An 11,007-nucleotide genomic window follows, 5' to 3' on the forward strand; every position below is an offset into this window, starting at 1 on the left:
TTATATTCTTAAAAAGATTTGGATCTAATGAAAAAGATGTCAGTCCCTTCTCATGGTTATTTTGTTATTAAAATAAACTTCTATTCAGTAAACATCATCAAAAAAGCTAATCATTTAGTAACTTATACAGTTGTCAAACAGTACATGTATTCCTGCTAAGATAAGTGATTGTTTAGGTTTTGAAATTCAGCCAAGCATTCAAAACGACCCCAGTTTTCAAAACAAACGCTAGGAAATGAGACCACTGCAAAATGATTATTTTTCTAAGCTGCACCAAATGCTCAATTAATCAAAGCAATCCAAGAGCAGAAATTTATCGAAGTGAAAGCTGCAGACCAGATTTTACTTTCCAAATGCAAAGCGCATTGGACATGTAAGTCGCTTCAGATCATGACACCCGGTCCCCGGGTATTGCTTTATTCAGTTTTAAATGTCTAATAGTATTTGCAGGAAGGAAAAATTACTCTAATGCATCTCAAAAATTATTCAGTGGTGAGCAATTCACAAACGAACCTATAACCATTACTTCAGTAAAAGCACATTTGACTCCAAATACAACATCTGATTATTACATTAGAAGTGGACAAGCAATTAACATTTACCTGTCGAAATGTTCTCAACTCCTCAGCAAGCTTCTCCATGGTTCACAAAACTTCTCCAGTGGTTCCAAAATATGCCCAAAAAGTCAAAAATACCAGGGAAAAGAAAACATGGCTTTTTTAAAGTTGTCAATGGCGACTTCAGTATTGGAGGAGATGTGTGCAGGAGCTCGTAATTTGTGCAGAAAAGCTGAAATAGCATCTTGGATATCAATGTTATCAGTTTCAAAAGCTTCTTGCTTCAGGAAGTCCTACTGAACAATTCTTCAGTGTTTCCACAGCATTGAGAGTTTAGCCACTTTAATTATAAAGACAATTGAGTAATATTGAGAAATTTCTGAAGAAAGGTCCAGACCTGAAACGTCAGCTTTCCTGCTCCTCTGATGCTGCCTGGCCTGCTGTGTTCATCCAGCTCCACACCTTGTTATTTCTACATTCATTAGCCTGTCATGAATACTCATTAACACACCATACCACCAGAATTTTGTTGGCGGGCCCAACCTTGAAAGGCAAGAAAGGGAAACAACTGTGTTCACAGCCCATCTATAGATGAAACATGTACCTATTGGGGTAAAGTTTATTTTTTGTCCAAGCTCGACTGAGTATAAATGTCTTCAGTTCTTGTCCCCTTCATCACCACTTGTTGCACAAATGTTTACAGTGTTAAAGGTGAAGCCCATCTAGGTTGATCAACTCATGAGAAGTTTTGTTCATACGCAGTATGGCTTGTTGTTGTTAAACAATCACATTGTTTGGTGTGACGTCTGACCAATCAAGGCAACCACTGGCTGATTGTAGCAAATTTGACTGGGACAGAAAATTGAGGCTGGACTCAAAATTAAACTCTATTCGAAAGAGCATCTTTTGTAGTTGTGTCCTTTTCCCATGCAAGGGCATAGTGAAAAGCTATTAGATGTGTATACTCTCCTAGTTGTGATGAGAAACCAGATGGTACGTTATTGCTGAGAGTGGTCGCTTGTTTTATGTTTTACATGTGTACCCTAATACATGTGACTGTGTGTGGTATCACTGCAGTGCTAGTATTGCTACATTGTTGAAATGAAGTGGCAGACATCGATTGCACACTGACACACAGCCTCCTATATGACAGTCCTCTGCCATGGCAACTTTACAATGGTAGCTCTCACTCAGGAGTATGGAGTTAGGACTATGATTGACATGAAGAGTAGAGTGGAATGAAGGTCAAGTGAATGTACTGCTGGAAATTTGGTTCAACAAGGAATGTGGTGTAAAGGCTTTAATTCAGGTTTATTGTAATAAGTAAACTCTTCTAAACTAGAGGTGAGTGGGAGAAGATAAAAGGCATGGAATGAAAGACAACCTACCTTGACACCACTGGCTGAGTGATGTCATGAACTGCAACATGATCTGATTGGAGGGAAAGAAGGTGATTGGTGAATGGGACTGGAGTGTATTTTTAGTCTTAAAGTACGGTCTTTAGTTTGTACTTGTCTACAGTATCTTCTGATTTTTGAAAAATAGCTGGCTAAGTGTAAGATTGATACCAATGTAATTTTTAAAATATAGAAATGGAATATCATATACAATAAGGTATAAAGAGCAGGGAATCTAGAATAATTAATTTATAAATTAAATCAAATATAACGATGGCAGGATGGTTGGTGGGTTGATGATTCAACATGTGGAAGGTGCTTGAGAGCAATGTGATCTATAGTGAACACATCTGTAGTAAGTGGGTGCAACTCAAGGATGTAGAGTCCTCAAATAGATGTTGACTACATCAGAGAAAGTTACCTTGACACTATGCTTCAGAGGGTGGTCACAGAGAGTGGGTAATTGACAATTGTTCTGTAATTGGAGACAGGAGAGTATGACTATAGTTGAGGCATGTATGGAGGCCCAGGATGTTGCAAACGAGGTGCCTTGACCCCTGAAATTACCCAAAGGTTATGAAGTTCTTGCAAGCAGCACAGACAAGAGTGGGAAGTGTAGAGAGGATGTGCAGACTGATCACAGCATCTTGGTTCAGGGAGCCATTCAAGTGAAGGGAGGAAAATGGAATGTAGTTGTGTTTTGGGGACAGTATCATGAGATGAATAGATATTGTTCGCAGTCATATGTATGAGTCCTGAAGGCTGTGCTGCCTGCCGAGTGCCAGGGTTAAGGAAATCTCCTCGGGGCTGGAGAAGAACTTGTAGTCGGAGGGGAAGAATTCAGTTGTCATTGTCCACATTGGTACCAACAATACTGATACGACTGGAAAGGTTCTGCTGAAAGATTTTAAATAGTTAGGAGCTAAATTACAAAGCAGAGCTTCCGTTCCATTCTGGTCTCCCTGCTAGAGGGTTCTGAAAAGATTTATAAGGAAGTGGCCAGGGTTGGAGGGTTTGAGCTATAGGGAGAGGCTGAATAGGCTGGGGCTATTTTCCTTGGAGTGTCTGAGACTGAGGAGTGACCTTATAGGGTCATGGATTGGGTGAATAATCAAGGTCTTCTCCCCACAGTAGGGGAGTCCAGAACTAGACGGCATAGGTTTAAGGTCAGCATGGGAAGATTTAAAAGGGACATAAGGGACAACACGTTCACGCAGAAGGTGGTGCACATATGAAATGAACTGTCAGAGGAAGTGGTGAAGGTTGGTATAATTACAACATTTAAAAGGCACCTGGATGGGTAAATGAATATGAAGGATTTAGAGGAATATGGGCCAAATGCTGGAAAATGGGACTAGATTTAATTTAGGATATCTGGTCAGCATGGACAAGTTGAACTGAAGGTTCTGTTTCCGTGCTGTATATCTCTTTAACTCTGGATTACTGACTCAACCATTGGCAAACTGGCACAAGGTAAGTAAAGTCAAAGTAAACGTGTGGCTGAAAGATTGGTGTGGATTGAATGGGTTTAAATTTGAGAGGCACTGGCAATGGTACTGAGCTCGAAGGAAGTTGATCTGGGGAGTTACAGGTTACACTTGAATTGTGCTGGGATCAGTGTCTAGTAAATCGAGTGACTAAGGCTGCAGAGAGGGCTTTGAAGAAATTGGAGTGTGGAGAGTTTGGGAGATGGGGAAATGTAGGCCAAAGGAAGAGAAACATATCAGCTTTGATCGAACGGCAGACTAGACTTGATGAGCTGAATGGTTTAATTCTGCTCCTATATCTTATGGATTTGGATAACGATACCCAGAGTGGGTCAGGAAGGACAGAGTATACAAACATTGAAAAACAGCAGTAAATGGGGTTAAAGAAGGAAAAATGGTTTAAAAAAGGGCAAAATTAATGGCTCTATTTGAATGTGAATGGTATTCGGAAGAAAACAAATGAATTCATTGCACAAATATAGGTTAATGTTTAGGATCTTACAGCCACTACAAAAGCTAGTTTACAAGGAAATCAAAGCTGGGAATTAAGTATTCAGGATTTTGTGACTTTTTGAAAAGAAAGCTGGAAGGAAAGAGTGGTGAGGTAGCGTTGTTGGTTCGGGATGGAATAAGTATGATTGCAGAAAGGATCTTGGATCAGAATTAAATGGTGAAAGTCAGGCATGACAAGGGGAAGAAGACATTGGTAGGAGTAGTCTATAGGCCCCTTAACAGTAGCTATATGGTAGAACGGAGATTAAATCGGGAGATGATGAGGGCATATAAAAAGTATTGTACATTACTTGAGTGACTTTAATTATTATGTGGAGTGGCAAAGTGAGATTAGCAGAAGAGGCCACGGGGAAGAATTCATAGAGTGTGTTTGGGATAGTTTTCTGGAACAATGTGTTGTTGATCCAACCAGGGATCAGTCTATTCAAGTCTATCAACCAGAGGGTGCTGAGTCGTCACTTGCTGCATTCTGAGAGTGGGCTTTGCAGTCAGCATGAGCATGAAGGGTATTGTATTGTGGAAGATTATCCCTGGTGATGAGCAGGAGGAAGACTATCCAGCCAGAGGGTGCTTACAGGACTCTCATGGGATGTAGGCATCTCTGGCTAGAGCCAGCATTTATTGCTCGTTCCTACTTGCCCAGAAGGCAGTTGAGAGTCAACAACATTGCTGTAGGTCTGGAGTTACCTGGTCTGGTCTACATGTAAGGATGGCAGTTTCCTTCCCTAAAAGACATTAGTGAACCAACTAAGTTTTTCTGACAATCAACAGTGGTGTTATAGTTATCATTAGACCCTTAATTCCAGATCCTTTATTGAATTCAAATTCAACCATCTGCCATGGTGGGATTTGAGTCTGAGTTCCCAGAACATTTGCTGAGTTTCAGGATAAATAGTCTAGTGATAATACCACTAGGCCATTGACTCCTCCAGATTCAGGTATTCGGGTTCTAAACTGATTGAACTCGATATTGTGTCCTTAAGGCTAAAGAAGCCCCAAGCGAAAATGAGAGATTGTTCTTCCAACTTGCACTGAATCTCACTTGAGCATTGCAGCAAGTCTAAGACAGTTGGAAACTTGGTGATGTGTTGAATTGGCAGGCATCCGGAAGATCAGGTCGGTTTTACGACCAGAATGTAGGTGTTCTGCAACGCGGTCACCAAGTCCATGTTTTGTCTCCCCAGTGTAGAGAAGACCACGTTATGAGCAGCTTTCAAATTCAGAATTGGGAATCTGCACACTTTCCTTCTTGACGTTGCTGAAATCTATGGTTCTCTACTGTTTCTGGAAAATCAAGTACATCACACCTACAGGTTCCCATTTAAACACCATGCTGTCACTCCAGCTAACCTGGAACTTTCTGATCCACATAAATGCCAGGCAATGACCATCTCTAATAAGAGTCAATCTAACCACCACCCATCGACATTCAATGCTGTTCCCATCTGCAAGTCAGGAGTGTGAGTGAATACTCCCCACTTGTCCAGATGAGTGCAGCTCCAACAACTTTAAAGAAGCTTGATACCATCTAGGACAAAGCAGCCTGCTTGATTGGCACCACATCTGCTCCCTCCACCACCGACACTCAGTAGCAGGAACACCACCACAAGTTCCCCTCCAAGTCACTCAATATCCTGACTTGGTAATATATTGCCATTCCTTCAATGTTGCTGAGTCAAAATCCTGGAATTCCATCCCTAAGAGCATTGTGGGTCAAAGTACAGTGGACTGTGGACTGCAGTGGTTCATAAAAGGCAGCTCACTATCACCTTCTCAAGGGCAAATAGGGATGGGCAAAAAGTTGTGGCCTGCCAGCAATGCTGGAGTCTGGAGTCAAGACTTCAGTTTTAATACAAAGTCATTACTTAATTTATATTAGTCACTTTGAATGCTGTACACAGGATGTAGAAACAATCCCCAAGAATGGTTCCAAGGATGAGTGATTTCAGATGCATGGATAAAAATGCATTCTCCTGACATTGGTGACTATGAGAGGAGATCTGATAAAGATAGGACAATGGGCAAAGTCAATGGGGAGATACTATTACCATTGCATTAAGTGTCAAGAACCAGAGGGGAACGATTCTGGTATTTGCAAAAACAGCCAGAGGCAGCAGGCGGAAAAGACTTTTTAAACACAGAGAGTAGTTATCATCTCGAATGCACTGCCTCAGAATGTGATGGAAGCAGATATATTTAGGTCTTTTGAAAGGACATGTGCAACTGGAAGAGGAAAAAAACCTACAGAGCTATGAGGAAAGGGCCGGGAGTGATATTTGCCCTTGCAGAGTGTTGCAGGGATACAGTGAACTAAACGGCTTCGTGTGCTGTAGCCATTCATTGATTTAAGATCAAACACTTCCTTGTTTTAAACATTGCAGTTTGTTTTTATGAAGGGTTCAATAAAGTGTAAATCTGTCACATCTGCATTATTTGTTACTTCTAGCTGTGTTTGACTGTAAATTAATTTCTGAGTTCAAGTGATCTTTTGGGATCAAATTATCATTCTAAATGTCTCAGGCTTTTCCTTAGTGCTTAATTATATCACATGATCTCTTTGATCACATTACGATCTGTAAATGTTGCTTCATACCCATGATTCCTATTGGAGCGACATAAAATCGGAACTGCTGATCCTAAAAGAATCTTTAGAGCATTTCCCATAACTTTGGAGGCAATGGCATAGGGGTTTTATCCTAGACTATTCATCCAGAGACCCAGGTCTGGGGATAACGAGGTGTAGAGCTGGATGAACACAGCAGGCCAAGCAGCATCAGAGGAGCAGGAAGGCTGACGTTTCGGGCCTAGACCCTTCTTCAGGCCTGGGGACATGGGTTCAAATCTTGCCACAGTAGATGGTGTTTTATATTAAAATAAAACAAACAACTGCGGATACTAGAGATCTGAAATAAAAAGCTTAAATTACAGGTGAAACTCAGCAGGTCTTTCCTCTCACAGTCCAAAGATGTGCAGGTTAGGTGGATTGGCCATGCTAAATTGGCCATAGTGTTCAGGGAGGTGTGGATTAGGTGGGTTATAGGGGGATGGGTCTGGGTAGGATGCTCTGAGTTTCAGTGTGGACTTGTTGGGCCGAAGGGCCTGTTTCCACACTGTAGGGATTCAATGATTCTATGATTTCATTTTAATCACTTCTGACAGAGCAGCATTGTTTCAAATCTGCATTGGAGCATCATCTTTCATGTTTTCTGCTCATTTCCTGCTGTGGGACTTGAATCTAGCAGGTTTGTAAGAATTTTAACTTCTACTTGTTACGTGTACAGGGATAATTCCTTTTAAATTCATTCATAGGATATAGTTCACTGCTGTCCGGGCCAGCATTTATTGCACATTGCATAGCCTGCATGTTATCACATAGGCTGCCATTACATAGCACCTATTGTTAGCAACTAACAGTGCCCATTAACAGATATTCACCCTCCTAGCCAGATGTTACCCACTCCTTTGTCTATTTAACTGTTCTTGTTCTCTGGGCTCTATCCCCACCTGTAAATTATTCCTTACCCCCTCACCCCCCCACTCTATCTTCTGCATATAAACCTACATTTTCCTAGCTACCATCAGTTCTGAGGAAGGGTAACTCGACCCGAAACGTTACCTTTGATTTCTGTGCACAGATGCTGCCAGACCCGCTGAGCTTTTCCAGCAATTTCTATTTTTGTTTCTGATTTACAGCATCCACAGTTCTTTCGGTTTTTATTTATTACACGTCTTTTGTGGCCTTTGAGAAGGTGGTGAAGAGCTGTCTTCTTGCATTGCTCCAGTCCATTTGCTGTAGGTAGATCTGTAATGCCATTAGCAAGTTCCAGTATCCACGTGTATATTATACAATATATATATGCGTGTGTGAGCATATATTATACATATATACATACATATACACATACACATACACACACACACATGTATATACACATATATATGTGGCACAGTAGTAAAATCAGAAAGTGCTGGAGAAACTTAGTGGGTGTGATAGCATCCGTGGAGAGAGAAACAAAGTTGAAGTTTCAAATAGAACGTGACTCTTTCCTTCTCCAGATGCTGCCTGACAAGCTGAGTTGCACATGTCAGAAACAACCACCTAAATATTCTAATCCCATTTTCCAGTATTGTCTACGCCTTGGCTTTGCATGTGCACATCTAAATACCACTTAAATGTTATGAGGGTTTCTGCCTCTCCCACCCTCACAGGAAGTGAGTTCCAGATTCCCACCAGCCTCTAATTAAAATATTTTCCTCATGTCCCCTCTAAACCTCTAGTCCCTACTTTAAATCTATGCTAATAATCCCTCTATGAAGCTTTATTGGTTCTCTGACAACAAAAAACTATCACTTTATTTATGGCTATACAATTTATTTTTTTCATCCCAAACCATTTATTAATTTTTTTCATTTCATAAATGTATTTTATTCATCAATAAGTGAATATAAAAAATACAAAACAGTTTAGAATGGGCATTCCAGAAAATACAGTAGATCATGAGGGGCACAGACAAGATGAATAGCAAAGGTCTTTTCCTTAGGGTAGGGGACTTCAAAACTAGAGGGCACGTTTTTAAGGTGAGAGGAGAAAGATTTAAAAAGGAACTGAGGGGCAACTTTTTTTACACAGAGGGTGGTCTGTATGTGGAATGAACTGCCAGGGGAAGTGGTAGATGCAGGCACATTTACAACATTTAAAAGACATTTGAACAGGTACATGAATAGGAAATGTTTAGAAGGATATGGGCCAAACACAGGCAAGTGGGACTAGTTTAGTTTGGGAAAATTGGTCGGCATGGATGGGTTGGACCACAGGGTCTGTTTCTGTGCTCTATGACTATGACTGTGACTAATTTTGACATTTCTGATTAGAGCTTCAATTCGGTTGCATTTTTAAACATGAGAATATATTTATATTCCAATTGAAGCTACAAGGGGAGCTCAAACTTAACAGATTGTGGTTATATTATGACAGAAAGATGTTATAGATGGTAGCTTTTCCCCATTTGTGCAGTTGCCAGGTGGTCAGATACACAGGACTTGAGGATAGAACAAAGAACTGTGGATGATGGAAATCTGAAACAAAAATAGAAACTGCTGGAGAAACTCATCAGATTTGGTAGGTGGTGCACGTATGGAATGAACGGCCAGAAGAATTGGTGGAGGCGGGTACAATTACAACATTTGAAAGGCATCTGGATGGGTACATGAATAGGAAGGGTTTAGTGGGATATGGGCCAAATCCTGGCAAATGGGACTATATTAATTTAGGATGTCTGATCGACGTGGAAGAGTTGGACCAAAGGGTTTCCATGCTGTACAACTCTATGACTCTGTCTGTGGGGAGAAATCAGAGTTAATGTGTCGCATCCAGTGACTCTTCTTTAGAACTGATAGCATCTGGGAAAAAGTGTTATTTATCTTGATGACAATGGTGTTCTGTGTTCCCATGCCAACATTTTTGTCTTGAGCCTGCTGTAATGCTCCCGGGAGGCTCAACACAAGCTGGAGGAACAGAATCTCATTTTCTGCATGGGGACCTTGCAGTGTTAGACCAGAAGACCACAAGAAATAGGAACAAGACTAGGTGTTCAGCTGTTCAAACCTGCACTGTCATTCCTCATATCTACTGTGTTTTCCCTGCAACTCTTTATTTATCTACTGATCAAGAACCTATCTATCTCAGATTTAAATATGCATAAGGACTCTGCCGCTACAGCTCTCTGTGGTAATGATTTCCAAAGGCTCATAACCCTCTGAGAGAAGAAATTCCTCCTCATCTCAGTTTAAATTGTAGCCCCTTTATTCTGAGACTATGCCTTCTGGTCCAAGACTCCCCATAAGGGGAAACATCCTCTTAGCCTGAAGGGTTCAATATCGAGTTCAATAATTTTAGAGGCCAAATACCTCCTCCCATGTCCTTTACCCAGCCCCAATCTCAGATTCTGTCATGACATGGCCAACAATAAAAAAAATAAAAAAATTTCTTGGAAAAGCTCAGCAAGTCTGTGGACAGAAATCGGACTTAATATTTCAGGTCTTAGAGTCACAGAGATGTACAGCACGGAAACAGACCCTTTGGTCCAACTTGTCCATGCTGACCAGATATCTTAAACATAACTGATCCTATTGCCAGCATTGGCCCATATCCCTCTAAACCCTTCCTATGCATATACACATCTAGATGCCTTTTCAATGTTGTAATTGTACCAGCCTCCATCACTTCCTGTGGCAGCTCATTCCATACATGCATACCCTCTGTGTGAAAAAGCTGCCCCTTATCTCCCTTTTAAATCTTTCCCCTCTCACTTTAAACTTGTGCTGTTTAGTTTTGGACTCCCCCACCCTGGGAAAAAGACCTTGTCTATTTACCCTATCCATGCTCCTCATAATTTTATAAACCTCTATAAGGTTATCCTTCAGCCTCCGACACTCCAGGGAAAATAGCCCCAGCCTATTTAGCCTCTCCCTATAGCTCAAACTCTCTAATCCTGGCAACATTCTCATAAATCTATTCTGAACCCTTTCAAATTTCACAATATCTTTCCTATAGCAGGGAGGCCTAACCAGTGTCCTGTACAGGCATAACATGACCTCCCAACTCCTAGACTCAATACACTGACCAATAAGAGCAAGCATAAACAAATGCCTTCTTCATTTTCCTATCTATCTGCAACTCCACTTTCACGGAACTATGAACCTGCACTCCAAGGTGTCCTTATTCAGCAACACTCTCCAGGACCTTACCATTAAGTGTATAAGTCCTGCTCTGATTTGCCTTTCCAAAATGCAGCACCTCACATTCACCTAAATTAAACTCCATCTGCCACTCCTTGGCCCACTGGCCCATCTGATCAAGATCCCATTGTACTCTTAGGTAACCTTCTTTGCTGTCCACCACACCTCCAATTTTGGTATCATTTGCAAACTTACTAACCATACGTCCTATGTTCACATTCAAATCATTTATATAAATGATGAGAATCAATGGACCCAGCACCACACCTTGCGGCACACGAATGCAGTCTGAAAGGCAACCCTCTACCACTACGC

The sequence above is a fragment of the Rhincodon typus genome, chromosome 13 (genome assembly GCF_021869965.1).
Source record: "Rhincodon typus isolate 14 chromosome 13, sRhiTyp1.1, whole genome shotgun sequence".
Taxonomy (NCBI): domain Eukaryota; kingdom Metazoa; phylum Chordata; class Chondrichthyes; order Orectolobiformes; family Rhincodontidae; genus Rhincodon; species Rhincodon typus.